This window comes from Chanodichthys erythropterus, chromosome 3 (assembly GCF_024489055.1).
Source record: "Chanodichthys erythropterus isolate Z2021 chromosome 3, ASM2448905v1, whole genome shotgun sequence".
Classification (NCBI taxonomy): Eukaryota; Metazoa; Chordata; class Actinopteri; order Cypriniformes; family Xenocyprididae; genus Chanodichthys; species Chanodichthys erythropterus.
This window is the reverse complement of record NC_090223.1, coordinates 68879960-68905806: the sequence shown is the minus strand read 5'-3', so window position 1 is coordinate 68905806 and position 25847 is coordinate 68879960. Positions and strand designations below refer to the sequence as shown.

At 40.4% G+C, this 25847-nt stretch overlaps 1 pseudogene; it reads right to left on the bottom strand.

Annotated features, from left to right (window-relative positions):
* LOC137006927 (gastrula zinc finger protein XlCGF57.1-like) overlaps nucleotides 1-25847 on the bottom strand; it is a 194374-nt pseudogene that overhangs the window by 151211 nt on the left and 17316 nt on the right.

Here is a 25847-nt window from a genome sequence, read left to right as displayed (position 1 = left end):
TACTTTTAAAATCTCCACACAATCAGAAGCATCAATTTGGGCATTTTTTAACCCTTTTGGAAACCCAGAAGGCTTGTTCCGATATGTTTAAACATAGTTGCAATAATAAAATAGACATTACTCATTTACACCCTTTATTAATCACTGAAACCTGATTCAAAGAAAGTATATGGTGACAATACTAACACTAATTAATCTAATTCTATAATATTTCATAATATTCTTTATTTTATTCTATTTGTGATATTGTCTTATTCATGCTTGTACAGCACTTTGGCGAACACTTGTTTCTAAAAAAAAAGGTTTATAAATAAACTTTGACTTGTGTTCAACAATACTGTATGTCCACCCACGCCCCATTGTTTTTGTTTTGCAGCCCCCATCACAGCCTCTGCAGTCTGATCTTTTCATAGCCTTTATCAAACTGCCTGACTGAGGTAAATAAAACACACTTTAACAGGTAGAGCATTGTATTTATTTTGAGGGATTCAGTTTACCATTAGGAACACATGATTGTATTATTTTGTAATTTTATACATTACACAATGAGTGAGGAAAAGAGAGAGAAAGAAAGGCAATATCTGAGATCTTGGAGAGCTGCCACACATGTTTTAAAAAAAACAGAGAAAATAAAAAAAAAACACAGAAGTAAATCATCCAGAACAAGTCCCAGTGTGTCAGACTGACTCTGATGATGCATTAAGTTCTATGGAAGACCACCTGTCCACTGGAACATCATATGCACGGGAAGAAAGTGACTGGGATGATAACTTCGTGGAAGACATGGACCTTGATGAAAATGACACGACTGTCCAGGAAGACCTGACTGACATGGAAGAAGACAAATCATCACTGGCAACAGATCTGGCAACCTGGGCATCCAAATTCCAAGTCAAAATTAATGCCGTTGACCATCTGTTAAAGGTCCTTCAGCAACACGGCCACACAGACCTTCCATCCACTGCACGTACTTTGCTGAAAACACCAAGACATGTAGCAACCATACAAAAATCTGGAATGGAATATTTCCACTACCCCCTCCACCAAAAGCTACTGGAACACCTCATTCTAAAAGTGTTTTTTTAGTATTTTTAAAATACAAAAATACAGTAGTTTATTTTTATACACTTAAAATTAAGATATTTTGTATTTTAAAATACAGCTTGATGTATTTTTGCATAACCCTGGACCAGGATTTAGAATTACCCCTACACAATCAAAAAATAAATCTATTACGACTGTCTGGCTATCACCAGACCAAGCTCAATTTAAAATTGAACATTGGTCTGGGGAGTTTGCAGTACTTGAACTTCTGCACAAGAGGCGTGATCAACGAGCATTATTCACGCAATTGGATAGTCCTTCAACCAATCAGATCAACGATCCGGGTGACGAACTTTGCAGACGATGCGAAAACTCCAGACAGGTTTAGTTTGTTTTGGTTTGAAGCATTGATCAGCGATTTGCAGAAACAGCAGACTTTTGCAGGTTGTGCAAAAAAAAACATGAAAGTGAGTGATATTAACACCCACTCGAGCGTTTTGTTTGCTAAACTAAAGAAGTCATTCAGCATCGTCGAGAGGTTAAAAGCTGCTTGTGTGTGTGTGTGTGTATATATATATATATATATACACACACACACACACTACAAATATTTTACAACACACTTATGTATGTACTGTCTGTAGTAAGTGTAACATTGAACCAAATAAAGACCAAAGTCATTATGATGAATGGAGAAGTGTTTTCCATTCATCATTGTGTTTTACATAGAGCACATCAGTGTTCAACTGGTTCTTATAAATGTCTAATCATATGATGGTTTGTGTGTGTCATTTGAAAACAAAATACCATTTTGAGAAGAAAGAACATTGTTTTGAATGTAAAGTTTCATTTTGCAGGAGAACTGAGGAGTTTTGCCCATTGTGTGTGTGTTTTTTGATTTGTGTGTAGAGTTCTGAGAGTATGAGGCATGCTTTCAGAAAATGTGTGTAAGCAATCGAGAAAAACTGTAAAAAAAGACAGAGTAATTAATTCATAACTAGAATAATCTTCGGACTCATCGCATCTGAAATGATGCTATAATCATTCTGAAACTCCAAAGCAAGAGTCGTATCAGTCGAATAAAAAAAAAAAACAACAACAACAAGGGGGGGCCGTAAAAAAAAATTGCATATGGGCCCGGGGCTGGCCTTTAAATTGGCCTTTTTGTAAAGATTCTCATTTATCATCAGTTAAGCTGTGCACACATTTAACGACTATCTAAAACATTCTAAGACTGTGCTCAACATACAGCGATTGTTTCCTGCGACTGAAGCAGATTTATATACTCACACATGGAATTTGAACACTGACTATAATCGCAGACTAAATGCAGCTGACTCTGACAGGGCGCGTTTGAGCGCGATCAGTCATAAGTATCAATTTACATTCATAATCGGTCTTTTACAATCGTTAAGTGTGTCCTCGGCTTTAGAGACTAGATAAAAGTTTCTAAGACTGCCCAACATGCAGCAATTGTTTCCCGTGACTGAAGCAGATGTAAATATAATGTTACGCGGAATTTGAACATTATGAGGGGAGTAATTCATGACAGAAATTCCCTTTAATCTTTAGATATTCAGCGAGGACATTAACTTACTTTGACCACTCGTCCTTGGAGACTCAAGTAGTCACCCCTTGAGAAGATGTCACCTTCATTGCCCGTGACTTTTTGAGATTGAGGGCATAGGGCCTCTCTGGCAGCCTTTTCTACTTTTGCTGCCAATTCAATTGGTGCAGTCCTAAATTTGCTGGATGATTTGCCAAAATGTATATTTTGGCTGCCATATTTGTTGCTCACTGTAACATTTTTAAGGTAATAGGTTGTGCCCTCTTCTAAATTTGGTTCGTCAACAAAGGTCGACGACAGGTAAATATTTGTTCTGTCACTGAGTGCACTAGTTGTTTTGATTGTGAAGGACATGCCTTTTATTGTTCCTTCCTTTGATTTGAAGGTGGCTGCTTTACAGGTAGTCCGGTTCACCACACATCTGCGGCGAATCGGTCCTGGGTGTGAGTAGGGGCTTGGTGTTGCCATCTTGAGGGTAAGAGAAAAATACACAATGCATAAGAATACTTATAATAAACATGTCATTTTTACAATTGTTTTAAAAGAATAATCCTGTCAGAGTTATAACTATATTGTATGTCATTTGTCATAACGGCTATCAGAGGAGTTATTTAAAAAATGCTTTTGTGTCTATTAAAGTTTAAAATTGAAGTAAAATTGAAGTGTTTTATGGAAAAACAACTTTCAATTAATCAATTACATGAATAAATGTCTTGTGAATTAAAAGGTACCTTAAAAATGAACTTTCCTGTCAGGAAGTGGAAAAATGGCACTTTTATTTTTTTCTTCACAGGAATCGATTTGTCAATGTAGTCGATTAATTCATACCATAACCCTATAGACTGCCCTTTTCCAATCCCTGACAGAAGGTTTTTTTTGTCACAAGAAATTTTAATCAACAGCTTTCAATTAATAAATTAATTACATGAATGTCTTGTGAAGTAAAAATTTACCTCAAACAATTAACTTTACTGTCAGGAAAGGACAGGATTAATTTTTTTAACTTTATACTCTGGCAGGATTTCTCACCTTTTTTACTTTACATCTCACCGGAATTGATTGATTTATGCATGTAGTTTATTTATTTATTGAAAGTCGTTGATATAATTTCGTATGAAGTAAAGTTTTACCTCAGAAAGTGAACTCAACCTTAACCACCTGCTCCAAATGTTATCACTCGATTGAATGGGCGTTATCAGTGGTTATCAGCTCATAGATACAGGCCAGAAGAGGCCAATCAAATCGTAAGTCCACTGGATGACGTGGCATCGTTGCGGTATTTCCCGCCGGTTGATATTTTTCAGCTAAGACCATTGAAATTATAAAACCGAACATTTAAGTAGTAATTAATTAATCAATAATCGAAAACAATACAGAAAATGTGTTTCCAGGTGGCGTACATGAGATAACCGTGTTAGATATTACGTTACTTGCTTTATGTGAGCATTAACATTGCTAATTAGCATGTTTTACGTGTCTAATGGGGTCATCTAGTTTAATAGTTAAACATTATTGTTTAATTGTTTTATTATGTAATGTTTATAATAGAGCTGTTAGTCTGAGATTGATTCGTTAATCTCAGATCGATTACTTTGTTAAGTTATGTCACGCTCTCTCACACGGTATCGCGAGAGTTTCTCCATGCGGGCGAACGTTATGAAGTGAGATCGCGAGAGTTGGCTCATACGAGTAAACGCCATCACTGAGAACATCATTCATCATCTCGTGTTATCATTTTCCCTGTTTATTCTCAGGTAACAGATCAATAAAGTTAATATAATGCATTTAGAAAACGAGTATGAATGTTAAGAACGTGTATGTAATAGTAAAACTTTTACTCTTTTTTTTTTATTATTATTAAGTGTGTTTGTGCGTGTTTATGCGAAAAGCACATGGTAGTTGGGCCTAACGCATGGTTGCGTAATGTTAAAATGGTTTTCACCATGTGGAAAAGCTAAAAGGTGTTTATATATTTTGTATTATGTTTCATACTGTTTTGTAACTGTTCATGAGTTTTGTATGAGTATACGCAACTATTCATGTTTTATTCACTGATGGTGAAAAGAATGAAAGGTTTAGATAATTTTTTTGCGTATGGTTATAAGTTAATATATTTGCAACAAAAAGGAAATGTTTAAATATATTACTGTGACCTACCTGTATGTGAATATGAGTGGTGTCTTTAACGTGAAAATCATATGACTAAACGTCATCACTGAGAAAATATCACTCATCTCTTGTGATATTCTCCTTGTTTATTCTCAGGTGGAACACTAGTTAACGTTTCACTGAAGCTAACATATATTATAGTAATATTGAGTGGAATAGTCAAACCCAAGATGTATTTTATGGCTGTTTGGAAACCCTGGGATCTTGAATAGAATGTAATATAAAGTTATCTGGGTTTGACACATGAGGAACCTTACAATTAAATTGATTTATGTAAAAGACGAACACTGGCAATCTATTAGAAGTAAATATACTGTGGTGTCCGTATGTCACATTTATTGCTGTCCTCAACATTGAACTTGAAAAATAAAACCCAAAGGCACAGGTCTGCCTGTCTGTCTGCTTAGCTGTCTAACTATCTGCCTGCGTAACATTAATATCTCTTTACCTACCTTTTTTTGTCTCCCTCTACAGCATCAATTTCCAGCGTGTGGTAAGTTTGTTTTATTTATTTCCATGCTCTACGTCTGTTGAACAATCCAAATTTTGTTTCAGGCTGTTTAGAGAGCCCATTCACAAATCTGTTTATGTTTTAGGTTGAAGATGGCCCAGAGAGGTAAGCCCTTACTGTTGCTAATCTAGAAGCATTAGGCAAGTGTGATGGTATGATCTGTAACACTGTCTTTTTTATTACTGATTTATTACTGACTAGCTTCTTCTTTCTTTTTGTTATTCGACAACAGAGAACTCGCATTAATGATGAGCAGAAAGAAACCCTGAAAACATTTTTTAAGGATGGCATTACTCGAGTTGAGTCGGAATAGATTCCCACAGCGGCATCGGCTACAGGTTTGGACACCAGTATCATAGAAGTAGTATAGAAGTGTCATAGGTTTACTTTAGTGCCACACTAACAATCAACATGTCAAATAAATGTATCATTCTGCTGTACTGCCAGTATAAATTATTATATAATTATTTTTGTTTTTCTATTTCAGAACTGGATTGGTAATTACAAAAGAAAAGCTTCTTCTGAGCCTCGGCCATCAAAGGCCAAAGTTCATATCAGAGAGCTTTCACCATATAATCTCTTTTGTAGAGACATACTGTCAAACAGGGGTGAGAGACAATATTTAACGGATGCTTTTGTTATACTCAATGGTTTGTTGTACATAGTTGCCCAATTTACATCAGGGGTTTACAACAAGGGTCGTGAAACAGATTTTCAAAATAGCATTTGGCAAGTACTTCACTCACGAAAGTTGCATTTATCAGTTTAAGACTGCATTGTGTCTTAAATAATCATCAGGTCATCTACTATACACATTATCTTGTTTTTACAGAGTTGTTACATAGAAATGGGTTTACAAGCCAAGTAAACCAGCGTGTTGGACAGATTGTTGTTGTATGAATTTACTTTAAAAAAGAGATGCTGACTCTAAAGTGTTACGTTTTCTGTGCATCTCTTTTTTTCCTCAGGCACAATGAATGATATCAAGGGTAGGTGGGCCACATTGGGGGAAGATGCACAGAAAAAATACATTGAAGAGGTAGCAGCACTGAGTGCACATGGGCAGGCCCTTAGCTCAAGACACAAGAAACAAACTGCCATGTAGAAGGATGGTTTTCCATTGTCAAGCAAAACATCCTACAGAAGGCGTTCTACATCCTACGTAGACTGCGTCCGGGCAAATTTGTCCGTAAAATGTACACTTCTCTGTAAGGAAGATACATGGAACATATAATGCAGCATGGCTTTTCTCAAAAAATTTTCAACCCCCCCCCCCCCCCCCCTGAATTTAAAGGACATTAGATTCGCTGAGCAATCATGGGCCAAAAAAGAGGAAAAGACTGGTTCTTCTAAGCTGGGACAGTTCAAGTTCTATTCTGTCCCACCACTGATACCAACCAGGGAAGCCTAAAAATCACAACAATGCCAATACATCAAATGGACGTGGAACAAAATCCAAAATGTCCAGCATTGCGGAAGTAGACTTGTACTCCCTGACCACCATGGGAAATGATGTTGCAGCTACTCTGGATACAACACCACTGAATGTACAAGAGGAAGTATGTAAAATTCACAAGACAATATATTTAGTATATTATTTTGAAATACTACATTACAATTAGGGCTGTCACGATTTTTCACACCATGGTTATTGTGGCCAAAAGAATTCACGTTATCGATATATCATGACATCTGTAGAATCCTTGTGGGAGACAAATTTATCAGTCTAAATAATTTTTACTTTGTTTATTTAGTTTTTTTCTTTCGGGGTTGCTGCACATTTTTTAAAGTCAAATTTAAAGGGGCTCTAAGTAATAATGACACCCAGTGTTCAAAATAGGTTCTGCAGTCCAAATTCAGAATATTGTTTTGCCCGCCCCCTCTTTCAAAGATGCTGGTTGCCAGCAACAATAGGGAGCAATTCACAATGAAAGCTGAGGAGACTTACAGTAAACACTGTAAGCTGATGAGTTGATTGATCTGTTTTAATATGCTGTCGTTCATAGAGATATTTAGATGGATGCAGAGACTTTTAGCGATTCTCCGAACCAGTTTGTTTGCTGGTTTCCATGGCTGCAGTACGCAATGTTTTCCGCCAACTGGCAACCTGTGATGTCGAAATACTATTGGATAAACTGCAGCACGAGGTTTCGCACAGACCAAAACAAAGACAGACATTCCGACACGGAACGCACATTTCAAAGTAGAATATCTGGCTGTAGCATTGTTTTTCTGAGAAACAAGTAGGTGAACTTAGCATGTTTCCTAAATATCTGCAAACATATTAGGGTATTTTTATGCTTTATTAGAGTAAAAATCTTACATAGAGCCCCTTTAAGGCTCTTTAAGACCTGAAAAAAAAAAATAATAATAGTAGTATTAAATTAATACTGGCTGTTACCCATCAAATGAAATCATTATCAACAAAATCCATCTTTGCATAACAGAGGTGACACAGAATGAGAAGTGGCATTAATATATTTACACAGCATTTACAATTTGTCTACATAAATGTAATTCAATATTTAAATATGGATTTTTTTCTCATTTCAAAGCTGCAGTCCGTAACTTTTTTTTTGGTTAAAAATGATCCAAAATAAATTTTTGAGCAAGTACATAACCAACCATCTCATTATCTTATCTTGATTCACAATGGTAAGCTTGTAATAATGTTTTATAATAAGAGCGACATGGTGGATTTCTGCAGGAAATTCGAGCATGCAGCAGTTTGTCTGTGCATCATTACGTCACGTCCGTAAACAGAAGGAAGGAGTCCGTCCAGGCTAGTCGGTTTTATCACACGAGGACAATGCTTGTAGTGGATAATTCATAGCCTGTTCTCACAGCAGCTGAAATAATTAAACTTGTCATTTTGATGGCGGATTGTTATCCAGAAAGGTCCAAATGACAATCATCAGTGACAACTGGAGATTCAGCCGTAGTCAAAAAGCAAAAGACTTGAGACTGTGGAGTGACTACAGAAATTGAAATCTACAGGTTACGCTAATATACACATAGTCATAGCATATACATAGTCATAGCATAGTCAATGCTGATGTTGTTAACATTAACAATATAACAGTAATAATAATTTGCACGGTTTGACGTGATCTGAGCTAAGCGATCGTTAGATTTAATCATTATTGGCAGCGTGATTTTATTGTAGGTCTAATGCTTTCTTCCTCAGTTGGTCAGAACAAAAGTGGCAGACATGTTACTTACTTGTTCAGATGATATTTTCCAGTGAAAATTCTTATATTGGTCACACTTTCAAGACGTAGAATCTGTGATTCTGAAGTTCAGTATCCACACCGGTGCAGTGACTGACAGCAAGCATTAGATTCATCCGCGCTGACGAGCCGTGCCGAGGCACAACACACGTACAGATAACTGTTTTGCATATTACTGCAATCGCATATTTCAAACAGAGATGGCGACAAAGAGGAAAAACTGCGGACTGTAGCTTTAAAATACTGTATTTTGCAACCGTAACAATGTGCATTTTGGTGCAGAATGCAAAATACAAAACAATAGCCAGTTGTGGAAAAAAACTTGCCTATAATTATATCACAGATAATTAAGTCTTTAAAGGCTAGTTTGCCCTTTTCTCTTTCAAACTGTGGCACTCAATACGTTTATTGCAACCTTGTAAGAAAGATGTAATGTCTGTTCTTGGGGCAACACATTTATTTCTGTTAAAACATGAAAAATACACGATAAATAATTTAAAAATTACAATTATTGTAATTATTTACAAATTAAATAATTTGTGAATGTAAATATTCATGAAAAAAATGACTGTACTGCAGTTCTGTGGATGTTTTGCACAGGCAGGGTTATTATAGTTAACTAACTCTCACCTCTAACCCTGAGGTGACTTGGAAAAACACATATAAATCAAATATTGTCGCAATCATGTGCATTAATCGAAACCAGACCCGTTGGGGGAAAAAACGGATCACAAGTACAAAATAGCCTTTGATCAATCATTCGCAGAGGTGGGTAGTAACAAAGTACATTTACTTCGTTACATGTACTTTTTTGGAAAATTTGTACTTTTTAGAGTAGATTTAAATGTGGGTACTTTTACTTTAACTTGAGTACATTTGTAATGAAAAATCTGTACTTTTACTTCGCTACAATGGGCAACGTTCCTCTCGTTACTTTATTTTAATTCAATACTGTAAATGTTAAGAAATGCGTAGTTTATTCCATGCGTGCTATCTCTTTTTTCATGAATGTTGCCCCATTCACAAATGAATCACTCTTTTGAGTCGATTCCGTTCAAAGACTTGATCAAACAAGTTGGTAAAACTGTCTAAATTGATTCACGAATCAGTTTGAATGATTTGTTCAGTTCCTGCACGCGCTGAATCGTTTGAAGCGGTTTCTCACTCGGAGTGGATGAAGTGGCAGTGGACCTACAGTCAATTAAAAGCAAATCTGCAAATGCATCCAATTGTTTGCCAGCGATGAAGACCTTTATTAGTTGAGCTGCGTATGCTGTCTGTGAATAATTCAACAGGTAAGCCTATCGATTTCATTTGATTTTACTTCATGATACAGCCAATAGCCGACATTTAACAACCAAACAGATTATTACGTCACTATAACAAAAGTATGTAGTATTTCTTTACCGTTTTTATGGGCATATATCTTAATTTATACATATACTATTGCGCAATGGCGGCACCAGTGACCTGTTCGTCTTGAAAATGGACGCTTTGCGTTGACAGTTAAAGGATTAGTTCACTTTTAAATAAACTTTTACTTATAATTTACTCACCCCTATGTCATCCAAGATGTTCATGTCTTTTTTTTTTAAAAAAGATTAAAACGTTTTAGTTTTATAAACACAAATGCTGGCTTTGCTCTTTTCTCTGATGTGCCTTCGTGACGTCACGTAATACGCAATTACGTTGAAAAGGTCACGGTTGACGTAGGCGTAGCAACCACAGTTTCATTCCTTATTGTGTATAGGAAATCTCTGAAAAGTCACAAATTTCTATCCTGACAAAAATTTTCTTTTAGGCTTTCTAATATTAAAACACCCAGGATACGCACACCTTTCAAGCGTGAGTTTAAAATATTCTAACTGGCCGCCAGAGTGAGTTTGACCCTTATTTTAGAACGTTTGCCCTTATAGACCATTTACGCAAAAACTGGAAACACGTGAACGAAGTGTAAACCCAGTTCCGGTGTGAGCTTTGTTGGCGGAGAAATGGCAGCTAGAGTGTTTTCGGCGAGCCTGAGTTGTCTTCCGAAGTTCACCAGCGCCGATGTGGTGAAGAGTGTGGAGATGCATTCGTCTACTAAAGGGAACAAATTGGACAAGGGATATAAATTCTTCCACGAAGAGTGTATCCACAATTACCAAGGTAAGCTTTAGCCATAGCCGTATCACCGGTTATAACTTTGTTTACGTTAACTGTAAATCTTAGGTGTTGTGAATTTGTAATCTAAGGTATAACACATCGCACTGAATATGTTTTGTGTATGTTTAAGTGAGAAGGCATGAGATTAACATAACAACCAGTAATTTGGTGAAGCTGTACTAGGTAAATGTGAAATGTTACTGACATTGTCTTGTAAAGTTGTGTATTTCCAGTGGTGTAATGTAACGAAGTAATAATACTTTGTTACAGTACTTATGTCACAGACACGTCAGGTTCCACCTCACTTCCTTACCCACGCACTCAATCACCAGCCTACTAATCGCCGCCACCTGCACATCATCACCGCAGTCATCAGCCACAGGATAAATGCCACACACTCACACACACACACATCGTCCGGTCTCGTTTGTGATACAACCTGTTGTATGCTTACCTTCAAGGATTCCAAAAGTGATACTTACCTGACTCCATTATCTCCTTCGTCTCCATCGTCTCCTGGTCTCCCTGTGTGCTTACCTTCCTGTGTGTGAGTGTGTTCGTCTGCCAGCTCCAGCGTCTTCCTCCAAGATCACCTGCATAAAGAACAAGGACAGTATTATCTACCATTCTAATTCCATATCATCGTATTCACCAGTCTACTCACCTGTGTCTGCTGATCACCTCAATAAACTGCATCATTGCTTTTATCTCTGCCTCCGGTGTCTCTGTCATAACAGAAGACCGGACCATAACAATTATCGATCAGCATGAGCCATCACGACCCGTTTCAAGAGCTCGTGGATGCTCTCCGACAAGCTCTCACTCCACAACCACCATCATCGTCACCTGTATCCACTGCCGCGGCTGCTTCCGCATCCACCACCACCGCTGCTTCTCCTGTATTCACCACCAGTCCCATGGCCAAACCGGCGCCCTTCTCAGGATCGGCGGAGGACTGCAGTGGATTCCTCCTTCAATGTGAGTTGGTCCTGGAGATGCAGCCGCACTTATATCCTACCGACATGGCGAAGATAGCGTTCGTGATTTCCCAACTGCAAGGCAAGGCTCTTCAATGGGCAGATTCCCTCTGGACTCAGAAAGGACCTGTAGTAAAATCCTATGCCGCTTTCTGGTGAGAAATTGTATAATTTAAAACAAGGAAACAATACAGTTAATGATTATGCCTTGCAGTTCCGAACACTCACCGCAAACAGTGGATGGAAAGAACAAGCCCTCATCACCACCTTCCGACAGGGTCTGGAACCCAACGTGCGGCTGCATCTCACTGCATACGAGGACTCCTTAGGACTCGAACGCTTCATCCAACTTGCCATCAGAGTGGGTTCTCGTATGCAGTCGTGTCTCCTTGAGCACCAGGGCCAGCCATTCGCCGGCACGTTCCTCCATCGGTCCGAACCGTCAGCTCTCCAGAACCAGCCACCGAACCCATGCAGTTGGATAACTCCCGTCTATCACCCACAGAAAGACAAAGAAGGCTGACCCTGAATCTGTGCTTATACTGTGGATTACCTGGGCATGTCATCTCAACATGCCCAACCCGTCCTCCTCGACCTGTGGTGAGTGCCATCATTCCTTCTATTCAGAACATGAAACCACTCACTACAATTGTAAACCTTACTGCTGCTGATATTTCCATTCCAGTGGTGGCACTCCTCGATTCAGGGTCAGCAGGAAACTTCATCTCCGGTGCCCTCTGTCGACACTTCGGGCTCAAGACCTCGCCGTCTCCGACTCACTATCAGATCAACTCCATCACGGGCAAACCCCTGAGTAGTAAGACGGTTCGCCGTGTCGCTGGACCCCTTCAACTACAAGTGGGTATCTTCCATCATAAACTCATCCATCTGCTGGTTCTGGAGGAGTCCACCGCTGACGTGGTTCTAGTTGATTTTAGTGCTGTATAGTTGCTTTACTGCTTGTTTACTGAGGTCACGTGGCAAATCGCGTTTGTTCTCGTTCGCTCTGAGTCAGTAAGGCGTGGCCAAAGGCAGCTTAGTATATAAACAGTTGTTATTTAGCATTCATTAGAGAGAATCATCGAAGCTACAAGAGGATCTGCATACTGTAAGTGTTTTGCTGTCGTTTCTAGTTGATTTTAGTGCTGTATAGTTGCTTTACTGCTTGTTTACTGAGGTCACGTGGCAAATCGCGTTTGTTCTCCTTCACTCTGAGTCAGTAAGGCGTGGCCAAAGGCAGCTTAGTATATAAACAGTTGTTATTTAGCATTCATTAGAGAGAATCATCGAAGCTACAAGAGGATCTGCATACTGTAAGTGTTTTGCTGTCATTTCTAGTTGATTTTAGTGCTGTATAGTTGCTTTACTGCTTGTTTTCTGAGGTCACGTGGCAAATCGCGTTTGTTCTCGTTCGCTCTGAGTCAGTAAGGCGTGGCCAAAGGCAGCTTAGTATATAAACAGTTGTTATTTAGCATTCATTAGAGAGAATCATCGAAGCTACAAGAGGATCTGCATACTGTAAATGTTTTGCTGTCGTTTCTAGTTGATTTTAGTGCTGTATAGTTGCTTTACTGCTTGTTTACTGAGGTCACGTGGCAAATCGCGTTTGTTCTCGTTCGCTCTGAGTCAGTAAGGCGTGGCCTGCTGAACTAACTAACGTTGTAATAAGCTGGTATAAGTGCATAGTGTACCGCGGCAGCGGACGCGGCAGCCCTCATGTGAAGCCCTCCTCGTGTGAAGACCGAAGAGTGTAAAGACCAGCGACTCTACCTGTGCGACTCCACAGAGCAACGACACAACACTTGAGTATTGCTCTTTTCTTTTCTTTTTTTATTCTTTCTTTCCTCTTCATACAGTGTGTTCTTGTCTGTCTTTTGACTTGTTTTAGATATGTGCTTCCAAATTCCCTCTATTACTAACACTCGTAAATTGCGTGCTACACGCTGTAGGCAGCGCAACCATAACAACCTGCGTTCTTTACCCATGTCACCTAGTACATTGTTTTCTATTTCGATTGGGCTCTGGAATTGTCAGTCTGCTGTCAACAAAGCAGACTTCATCACAGCTATTGCTACTTATTCAGATCTCCATCTCATGGCTCTGACTGAGACATGGATCAAACCAGAGGACACTGCCACACCAGCCGCCCTATCCCCTAATTTCACTTTCTCTCACACCCCACGCCAGACTGGGAGGGGTGGTGGTACTGGTTTGCTTATGTCCAATGAATGGAAGTTCAATCCTTTACCATCTCTCTCTGAAAATGGCTCATTTGAATCACATGCAATTACCATCACCTACCCTACTAAAATTCATGTTGTAGTTGTTTATCGTCCCCCAGGTCAGCTAGGTAACTTCTTGGAGGAGTTGGATGTGTTACTTTCATCCTTCCCCGAGGATGGCACTCCTCTGCTAGTACTTGGTGACTTCAACATCCATCTAGACAAACCTCAGGCTGCTAACTTCCACACGCTGCTTGCCTCATTTGATCTCAAGCGAGTGGCTACCTCAGCTACCCACAAATCAGGTAACCAATTGGACCTCATCTACACACGCTGTGGCTCCACCGACAATACACTGGTTACTCCACTACACACTTCAGACCACTTTCTCATTACTTTCACACTCAACCTGACCCCCAACTCATCACACACTCCACCACATGTCACTTTTCGGCGAAACCTACGCTCCCTCTCACCATCTCATCTATCCTCTTCGGTCTCATCCACACTTCCACCCGCTAACCAATTCTCATCAATGGACACTAACACTGCTACTGACACTCTCTGCACCACTCTATCATCTTGCTTAGACGATTTCTGCCCCCTTTTAACCAGACCAGCCCGCGCCACCCCCTCTGCCCCCTGGCTCTCTGATGTTCTCCGTGAGCATCGGTCTAGACTCAGGGCTGCAGAGAGGAAGTGGCGCAAATCTAAAAATCCTACTGACCTTAGCTTATATCAGTCACTCCTTTCTTCTTTCTCTACTAATGTCTCCAATGCTAAAACCTCCTACTATCACACTAAAATTAACAACTCAAATGACTCCCGGACACTTTTCAAAACCTTCTCTACTCTGCTTTGCCCTCCTCCCCTCCCTCCCACATCAGTTCTTACAGCTGATGACTTTGCCACTTTCTTCACACATAAAATAACAACCATCAGCAGCCAATTCTCCACACCACACACTGACAAGAACATCTTAATTGAAAACACACAAATTCTCCCCTCCTTCTCCATGCTATCTGAGGCAGATTTTTCCAAACTCATTCTTTCCAATCACCCAACTACCTGTCCGCTAGACCCTATCCCCACTCATCTTCTTCAGTCCATCTCCTCCTCAATTCTACCTGCACTCACTCACATTATCAATTCCTCCCTTCACACTGGAACATTTCCCACAGCTTTTAAGCAGGCTAGGATTACCCCACTGCTTAAGAAACCCACTCTGAATCCAGCACTTTTAGAAAACTACAGACCAGTATCCCTTCTTCCTTTCATTGCTAAGACACTTGAGAGAGTTGTATTCAACCAACTGTCTACTTATCTCACACAGAACAACCTTCTTGACAACCACCAGTCTGGTTTCAAGAGTGGCCACTCAACTGAGACTGCCCTGCTCTCGGTTACTGAAGCCCTGAGACTGGCACGAGCATCTTCAAAATCATCAGTACTCATCTTGCTGGATCTGTCTGCTGCCTTTGATACAGTGAACCACCAGATCCTCCTGTCTACACTCATGTCGAAGGGCATCACTGGAACTGCGCTCCAGTGGTTCGAGTCTTACCTCTCAGGTAGGTCCTTCAGGGTATCTTGGAGAGGTGAGCTGTCCAAGTCACATCATCTTGCTACTGGGGTACCTCAGGGCTCTGTGCTTGGACCACTTCTCTTCTCCATCTACATGTCATCACTAGGATCGGTCATCCAGGATCATGGTTTCTCCTATCACTGTTATGCTGATGACACACAACTCTACCTCTCATTCCAACCAGATGATCCGACGGTTGCTGGTCGCATCACAGCCTGCCTGACAGCCATTTCTGCCTGGATGAAGGACCACCACCTCCAACTCAACCTTGCAAAAACGGAACTGCTTGTGATCGGTGCAAACCCAACACTTCAACACAACCTTTCAGTTCAACTTGGGTCTTCAACCATCACTCCTTCCAGGACAGCCAGAAACCTTGGAGTGGTGATGGATGATTGTCTAACTTTCACAGATCATGTTGCAGCAACGACCCGGTCCTGCAGATTTGCCTTGTACAACATCAGGAAGATTAGACCCTTCCTATCGGAACATTCCACACAAATTCTTGTCCAAGCTCTTGTTCTATCCAGACTGGACTACTGTAATGCTCTCTTGGCTGGCCTTCCAGCATGCACTATCAAGCCTCTGCAACTGATCCAGAATGCTGCAGCAAGACTGGTCTTCAACGAACCGAAGAGAGCGCACGTCACTCCTCTCTTCGTCAGTCTGCCTTAGCTGCCAGTAGCTGCTCGCATCCAATTCAAGGCTCTGATGTTTGCCTACAGAACGACCGCTGGCTCTGCACCGTTATACCTTAACTCACTACTTCAGACTTACGCACCCTCCAGAAACTTGCGTTCTGCAAGTGAACGGCGCCTTGTGGTGCCATCACATAGGGGCACAAAATCACTATCACGGACCTTCTGTGGGACTGTTCCTGGCTGGTGGAATGACCTACCACGCTCTATCCGAGCAGCTGAGTCTCTAGCCGTTTTCAAAAAAATGCTAAAGACGTATCTTTTTCGTCAGCACTTGACCCAGTAGTAGTAGCATTTACCTTGACTAATATTCTTCTCCTATCTGTGTATTTAAAAAAAAAAAAAAAAAAAAAAATAATTGCTATGAGCACTTTACTGACATAACTGTGACTTCACTCAGCACTTACATACTGTTGTTCTCATGTTGATTTGATTGATTCTACTACTCTCATTTGTAAGTCTCTTTGGATAAAAGCGTCTGCTAAATGACTAAATGTAAAATGTAAATGTAGGGCGCCCGTGGTTGGAACTCCATAATCCCACCATCTCCTGGCGCACGGGCGAAGTCCTGAAGTGGGGCGACCACTGTTTCTTCAGCTGCTTCCCAGATCTTCCTGTTCCAAAGCATCCTCACTCCAAGAACCTCTCCATCAATGCTACCTCCATCGAAAGCCCTGTAGAAAAACGCTCCGTCGACATACCTCCCGACTACGCCCCCTTCAGTGACGTCTTCGCCTCCAAGCTTCCTCCACACCGGCCATGGGACTGCGCCATAGATCTGTTACCGGGTGAACCAGTGCCTAGGGGACGCATTTACCCCCTATCAGTGCCGGAGGAGAAGGCCATGGAGGAATACATCAAAGAGGCCCTTAACCAAGGATACATCCGCCCGTCTACTTCCCCTGCTGCTTCAAGCTTCGTCTTCGTGGCCAAGAAGGACGGAGGCTTGCGGCCATGCATCGATTACCGGTCACTCAACAAGATTACAGTGAAATTCCGCTACCCACTTCCCTTCGTCCCAGCGGCCCTGGAACATCTCCGCGGTGCCACTGTGTTCACCAAGCTGGACCTCCGCAGCGCGTATAACCTCATCCGGATACGTGAGGGGGACGAGTGGAAGACCGCTTTCGTCACGCCCACCGGTCACTATGAATATCTTGTGATGCCTTATGGCCTGGTCTTCGCCCCCTCCGTATTCCAGGACTTCATCCACGAGGTGCTCCGGGAGTTTCTCCACAAGTTCGTGTTGGTATATATCGAGATCTTGATTTACTCCCGGAGCTTGGCCGAACATCTCCACCACGTTGCAGAGGTCCTCCAACGCTTACGGCAATACCATCTGTTCCTGAAAGCAGAGAAGTGCTCTTTCCAGCCCTCTGTCCACTTCCTAGGATATGTCATCGATCACAGTGGCATCCGGATGGACGAGGGGAAGGTATCTGCCATCCAAAACTGGCCAGCTCCAAGCACCGTAAAAGAACTCCAACGATTCCTTGGTTTCTCCAACTTCTACCATCGATTTATTGGGAGGGGGGTACTGTCACAGACACGTCAGGTTCCACCTCACTTCCTTACCCATGCACTCAATCACCAGCCTACTAATCACCGCCACCTGCACATCACCGCAGTCATCAGCCACAGGATAAATGCCACACACTCACACACACACATCGTCCGATCTCGTTTGTGATACAACCTGTTGTATGCTTACCTTCAAGGACTCCAAAAGTAATACTTACCTGACTCCATTATCTCCTTCGTCTCCTGGTTTCCCTGTGTGCTTACCTCCCTGTGTGTGAGTGTGTTCGTCTGCCAGCTCCAGCGTCTTCCTCCAAGATCACCTGCATAAAGAACAAGGACAGTATTATCTACCATTCTAATTCCATATCATCGTATTCACCAGTCTACTCACCTGTGTCTCTGCTGATCACCTCAATAAACTGCATCATTGCTTTTATCTCTGCCTCCGGTGTCTCTGTCATAACAGTTAGTTCACAGTACATAATGTTAACAAGATTTTAATAATGTATTAGTAAATGTTGAAATGAACAATTTGTATAAGTGCAGTTCATTATTAATTTATTAAACATTAGTTAACTAATGTAGTTCATTAAATAATCTTATTGTGTTACCAATTTTTATAGAACCACACTGCTTACCTTGTATTTCTTCTTTAAATTTTCCCACTTCTTGGATGCCTGTTGGCCTGTCACCTTTCCCTCCAAACCCAAGTCTTTTATAAGTGCCCTGTAACATTTAACCAAAATGAACAGTAGTGCACATATCTCGCAGTAATCAGGCACAAGCAACATAAACGTTTAACAGATGAATCACTCCCAGAGTTGTTTTGCTGTGTATTTGGATTTTTCATTCTGCACGAAAACATATGAGCCTTCGTTTTTCCTCAGGAGTCCCTGGTTGATACAGAACATACAATACTGATGAATAAGCACACAAACTGAATGCACTTTTTGTTTATGTCATGTAACGTACACGTATTTATGGACGTAACCACAACAAAACAATACATTAATCAGGCATGCGGCAAAAAACCAAGTTAGCTGCCACCGGATTTGATTTATGTTGTCAAATCAACGCGGGTTTCAATAAAATATAAAGAAATATGTTGTGGAACTATCATAAAGTAAAAAACATTAGCGAACTGTTTTCATAGCGATTTTAACAAACCTTTTTTCGGAGAACATAACCGTATACATGAACACAAGATTAAAGGCAACATAAAACAAGTGATTATTTATTACTAAAATACTGTTTACCGTAAAAAAAAAAAATACTTACATTTATGGGTCTCTCTGCTCGCTCGGTCGTCCATGTTGGAAATTTATCATACCCCTTCGTCTGAAGTGTGGTCCCGAAAAATCTTCGTTTGAAGGGCTACCTGGCCCTTCCCCCTACCCCTTCCCCTCCAACCAAATGAGAATTGGGACACCCCTTCATGTGAACGCGCAAAACGAAGGGGAAGGGAAAGGGGAAGGGGTAAGGGGTAGAATTGGGATTGGGCCTAAGTTACAGTTCATTTTCTGAGAACTATCAGATTGGACTTCCTTCAGAGGGAGACAAGAGATCACGCATTGTGTTAGTTTTCTTTATTTTGCAAAAAGCACAACATTTTGTTTTTACTCTGAGTGTACACAAATAAAAGAAGATATTCCACAGATTAAAATGGTGTATGTATGTGCAACATTGACAGAGTATTTTGAGTTTCTTTCACACTGGTATGAAAAAAAACGAGGTGGTATCGCCGGCGTGACCACCGACCCGAGGGAGTTATCCCTCTGGAGTCTGAGGCTGATTTGGGGCCTGGAAAAGTTTTGACATGCGCTGACATTTGTGCTTTTTTCAGTTGTTCATAAACATATTAATGACAAAAGTGTCATTACACTGTATTCAGCACAAACTAGGCTACAATAATATGTAAGGAACATGTATGTACATGTTTGTATTTTTGAAGGAATAACGTTTATGTGTGGTTATTGAAAAAACTTAAGTCACTGAAATAAGGCCAAAAAATAATATTAAAACTGTCTTCACAAGACTTCTGGGTATTGGAGGTTGTAGACTAGACTTTTGCTTCAGAATGATGTAAAAATTATCCTACCTACTCGTTCATTTATAACAATATATTGATTTAAATTTTCTAAAACATCTTTGGTCAAGAAACATAGTATGCATGGAGGCGTGAATCATCATGAATAATGGGTCGTTTGCACCTGAGAAGACAAAATAATCGCATAATGAGTTGTAATGACTTGCATAATAATGAGCTCTTTCAGTCAGGTAGGCTGTGAAAAAAAACCCTCTGTGATCATGTCTCAAGCTCATCATGGTGTATATCAAACATACAGAAAAAACAGCAATACTGTGAAATATTATTACAATTTAAAATAATGGTATTCTATTATATTCTTTAAAATATAATGTATTTCTGTGATGCAAAGTGTCTGAACAATTATGTTACCTTTATGGCATTTCATATTTTAGCTTAAAAGCATGCACCTTTGGAGAAATATTGATGGATTCTCATATGTTTATGTCAATTTTCTATACAGAGGAGTAATATTAATTCAATATTTATTGTCATCACTATGAACGCTGGATACTGTGTTTTCAATTCATACTTGCAGCCGGTGGGCGCTCTGTACACCTTTAGTCCACAAATTAATCTAATGAAGAATAACCATGTGACTCTCCAGGAACTGAACTAACAGAGGCTTCCAGAGATCGTTAACTATGGCTATTCAAAACACTTTTCAAGACAATAAATACACGATTAAGACGATTTATACATGTATTGCCTCAGAATTTGCGTCTTAATAGTGCTGGCTCCGTGGGCGTGGCCGCATTAGCGGATAATGAGCTGAATCATGGACTTCTGACATGGCTCTCTTTTCATACAGATTACATAAACAGAGAATATTTGTTTTCGATTTGACTTACACAATTTAAAACCTGACATCTTAACGTTTTTTTAGACATAAGTTTCATTTTTTTGTGATTAGTATTCACTAAGTTACAGTTCATTTTCTGAGAACTATCAGATTGGACTTCATTCAGAGGGAGACGAGAGATCACGCATCATGTTTGTTTTCTTTATTTTGCAAAAAGCACAACATTTTGTTTTTACTCTGAGTGTACACTCAGAAGAAGATATTCCACAGATTAACCCTTGAGGGACGGATTGGGCGGTACCGCCCAAAATGGCATACTTTTACAAATGTGTAGTTATCTCAAAAACTATTAATGCTAGAGAGATGCGGTCTTTTTTGCCGTCTTCCTCAGATTCCACTGAAAATATTGTATATTAAACTTCCGTTATTGCGCAATACCACTGCGTAAACAGGCCAATCAAAACTATTATGTTAGGCAGATTCAACACGCAACAACCAATGTAAAAATTGCCGCTGGGAGGAATATTTTTCTAACCCAATCAGAGGAAGGTTACCATGATGTATTCTAGCCATTCAGAGGACTCTGTAGCTCTGCTGTAGCCTTGTAAAAGCTCGCTGGCCTATAGTAAAAGACCGGCAGCCGGGTGTAATCAATAAGCGATCGGAGAATCAGCATCAGGTGGAGAAAGCAGAAAGCGATCGGAGTGTTACAGAGAGCGATCTGAGTATTAGCGAGCACAAAGAGATAAATTCGAGAGAGATATAGCATTATTACAGAATTGTTTTATCAAAATGGCAAGCAGTAAAAGATTTATGGCAGAACAAGCTCTGGAACAATTACTGGAAAGTGACGAGGAGAAATCTGGAGCAGACAGCTTTTACACCGATGGAGAGGCCTTGCTTTGCTCACTGGCATGCCTAGGACTGTTTGTAAAAAAAAGTTAATTATTTAATTGTTCTTTACACATTTGATTAAACAATAACACATTTCTGTCAAGCAAAGAGTTTGAATTTTTTTTTTTTGTTCTATATTCTGTGATGTTTGATTTTCAGTAATAAATGACAAAAATCTAATTTTCGTTTTTGAAATTCTCTAGTTTACTGTACATTTTCTTTCACTCATACTTCCTTTCTAAACACATTACGTGCATGCTTATGGTAGCTTAGGGTCTTCTGAATCCATAGATACCAAACACAGGGTGTTCCATCTCCTTTACATATGATTTATAAGCCCAAATATAAAAATAGAGAAAACAGACCAAAAAGGGCTTAGTCCCAAAAATAAAAAAACGCCTAGGACTGTTTGTAAATAAAGTTAATTATTTAACTGTTCTTTACACATTTGATTGAACATTAACCCATTTCTGTCAAGCAAAGGGTTTGAAAAATATATTTTTGGGTCAAAAACTTTTCACTATTGTTGTGTGAGGTAGGATTTTCAGTAATAAATGAGAAAAATTTCATTTTCGTTTTTGAAATTCTCTAGTTTATTGTACAATTTTTCACTCATACTTCCTTTATAAACATATTGCATGCATGCTTTTTGTAGCTTAGGGTCTTCTGAATCCATTGATACCAAATACATGGTGGTCCATCATCATTACATATGGTTTATAAGCCGAAATGTAAAAATAGAGAAAACGGACCAAAAAGGGCTTAGTCCCCTAAGGGTTAAAATGGTGTATAACTCTTGATTGTATGTGCAACATTGACAGAGTATTTTGAGTCTCTTTCACATTGGTAAGAAAAAAAACTTGGTGGTATCACCAGCGATACCTCAGACCTCAGAGTGTTAAAAAGAAACGCAATCCAAAATATTTTATGTTGTACTATATGAAAGCTTTTATACAGAAAAATATCGAAGTGAAACAACATTTTGTTGTAAGGAAATTAAATTATACAAATGGAAAAATGTAAGAAATAAAAATGCATTTGCACCTGTTGGGCAATTATTTGTTATCAAGGCAGATAAGAAGGATCAGTCTATCAACTGTCCAAGAGGACTGGATTCCAGTGATTTGAAAAAAAAAAAAAAGAAAAAAAAAACGTATTAAAGAATTTTATTTCGTTTTATTTATTTTTTTTTTTTTAGTACCATTGTGGCCGATGTGGCAACACTTGGTGTCTTGAATGCCAGTGGGTCTTCGGGATGCTAGAGGTTGACGGTATTTCCAGAAGACCCATTCTGAGACTTGTTAAGGACCGCTCAAGGCAAACACTTATAAGCCAAATTCAACTACATATCAGACCCAGAACATCAATCCTTACTGATGAATGGCATGCCGACAAGAGATCAGTATTCTGTCTGCCATGAAAGATACTCATACTCAGCATATTGAGCCTGCATGACAGAAGTACAAGTTGGAAATATGCCATCAATATGCTAGCAAGAACAGTAAGGCTGACGCCTTGTCCAGACACTATGATCCCCCTGCTGAAAGTATCTCACCTGAGTCTGTTCCCCCTCCATCAGCTCCAGTCACTTGGGACCTAATGGTAAAGATTCAATGGGCCCATCAACAAGAACCACCACCTGCCAACAGTCCCCCAAACAAACATTAAAAGGGAACCCTATTCTGTCATGTCTTTCAGGTCTATGGCATACCAGACAACATTGTTACTGACAGAGGAACCCAATTTACTTCTCAGGCCTGGAGAGCCTCACGTCAGGGTACCACCCACAATCAAATGGATAAGTAGAACGCCTAAACCAGGAGGAGATCGACAGGTACCTTAGAAGGTACTGCAGTCGTGAACAACACCACTGGACAGAATTCCTCCCTTGGGCTGAGTATGCCCAAAACTCCTTGACACAGTCTTCCACTGGCATGATTCCTTTCCAATGTGTCTTGGGATACCAACCCTCCTTGTTCCCGTGGTCTGGCAAACCCTTGTCAGTCCCTGCAGTGCCCATGTCTGTCTACAGCGAGCCATCAGAACACAAGAGTTCCAGGCCAACAGATGACGACGTCCACACCCTCCCTACCAATCAGGACAGCGGGTCTGGCTCTCTACGAGGGACCTTAAGCTGCGGCTACCGAGCAGGAAGCTCAGTCCCAGTTATGTTGGCCCATTCAAGATTCTCAGACAGATTAATGATGTCACGTACCAACTTGAGCTTCCTGCTAATTTTCGTATCTCTCCGTCCTTCCGTGTCTCACTTCTTAAACCTGTCCACCCGGATGCTGAGAACCAATAGCCACCACCACCACTGGATGTAGATGGTTCACCAGCTTAGAAGGTGAATGAGTTGCTGGATTCAAGAAGCAGAGGGGGTCAGCTCCAATACTTGGTGGACTGGGAGGGTTATGGACCTGAGGAGAGATCATGGGTAGCTGTCCACGACATCCTGGACCCGTCTCTCATTGAAGACTTTCATCGAGCCAGACCTGATCGACCAGCACCATGACCATGGGGATGTCCGCGTAGAGCGCTAGGAGGTGCTCCTAGAGGGAGGGGTTCTGTAATGCCACACCAGCAGAGGGAGCCCTCACCTGAATTCTGACTGTGTGCCACTCCCTCTGCTCACTCTACAGTGACTTCCTGTTTGGCAGCCATTTTGAGCATGGTATGACCAAACAGGCCTTGCGAAGTATTGCCAGTTCTACTGCCTTACAGAGCGTTTGTATCTACTGTCTTTTTACCTTGTGTATGACCATTTGCCTGCTTTCTCTGATTACTGATTATTGGATTTCCATTTTTGACTTGACTGCCTTTTTGATTTGCTTTTATGTTTGATCATCTTGCCTGCCTTTTCGACACCTGCCTTTGGATTACCCCTTTACCTGTTTGGACCTTTTGGACTGTTTTGTGGTTTTGATCCTTTACCTGACTTCACTCTCCTTTTTGGGCCGTTCCTAATAACCTTCACCTCAACACGGCTTCCGCCTCCTCATTACAAGTGTCCTGTGTGGTTGCTGGGTGTGATCTTGGTGGTTGCTAAAGTGTTGCTACGTGGTTGCTAAGGTGTTCTGATTTTTTGTTGATTTTTTTCTTGGCAGCTGCCAGTGATGATACTCCAAGCACGACTAATAATAAGTTTAAACAGCATTTCAGCTTTTTCAAGTCAACTTAATAATGTTGCAGCAGCTTCTGTACTTTGACTCCTAAAATACACTTGATTACAAGATGTTGAACAAATCTCAATTCTACACTCATAAATTATATTTGATGTGACACTATAATAGAACTAAATGAAGGTGATTTCCATTAACAAACAGCGATTGAGAAAAGAACATACACACACTGATCTGTCTTGTACACCTTTATTCTGACATGATATTTCAGTGACACAGTATTAAGGTAATGAAGAGACTCTATAACATCTCACTGTCATGGATTCATCATCAGCTCAAAGCATTATGGGTAGAATCGGCCTTTTCTGATTCATCAAATTAGTTTCACTGATGATCCAGTAAATAAAACCCTAAACCCAGGATAGAGAGGCTCAGTGAATGTTGTCTGGACTGTGTGGATGAGGGTCATTGTGTCTCCAGAGACACTGTAGAAGGACAGAGTTCCTGCACTGTGATCCACATACACTCCTATTTTACTGCTGATGGGCTTTACAGGGAGATCAGTCCATTTGAAATTGTGTCTAAATGCGTATTTGTTAGAAAAGCAGACCAAACACCAGGACTGATCATTATATCCAAACACAATCTCACTCCCTCCCTTCCTGCCGATGCTCTTATATGCCACTGATATATACACACTCCCACTCCACTCAATCTCCCAGTAAGAGCGTGGATCACTCACACTCTCTCCACACAACACCTGACGATCAGTATCAAATCTGTCTGGATGATCAGGATATGACTGATCTGCGTCAGTGTAAGTAATCAGTGTGTTCCCCTCAGACAGATGGAGGTTTTTATTCACTGTGTTCGGATCCGGAGTGAACCGTTGGGAATCTGATGGAGATAAAACACATCACAATCAGGAATTATCAATGTGTCTGAACTCTTCATGTTCAGTATATCATCAGTGTCTCAGTACAGTTGAGCAGATATCCTGTGAAAATCATCATTATCATGATGAACTCTAAAACTCTGTCATGTTTTCTGAGCTCCAGGAAGAACATGAACACACTCAGTGAGTTTCTCTGCTTGTTTTCTCAGTGACTTACATTGTAGGAAGTCGTTCCTGGTCTTGGGAAAGTCTGGGGAAATCAAGAGACATGAAGAGTGTGATTATCATGTCAGGAGAAAATGATCCCTGCATCCATCGCTAACACATGCAGAAATCCTCCAACACAGAAGATATTTAGAGAAATGCCTCTGCTGTTTCC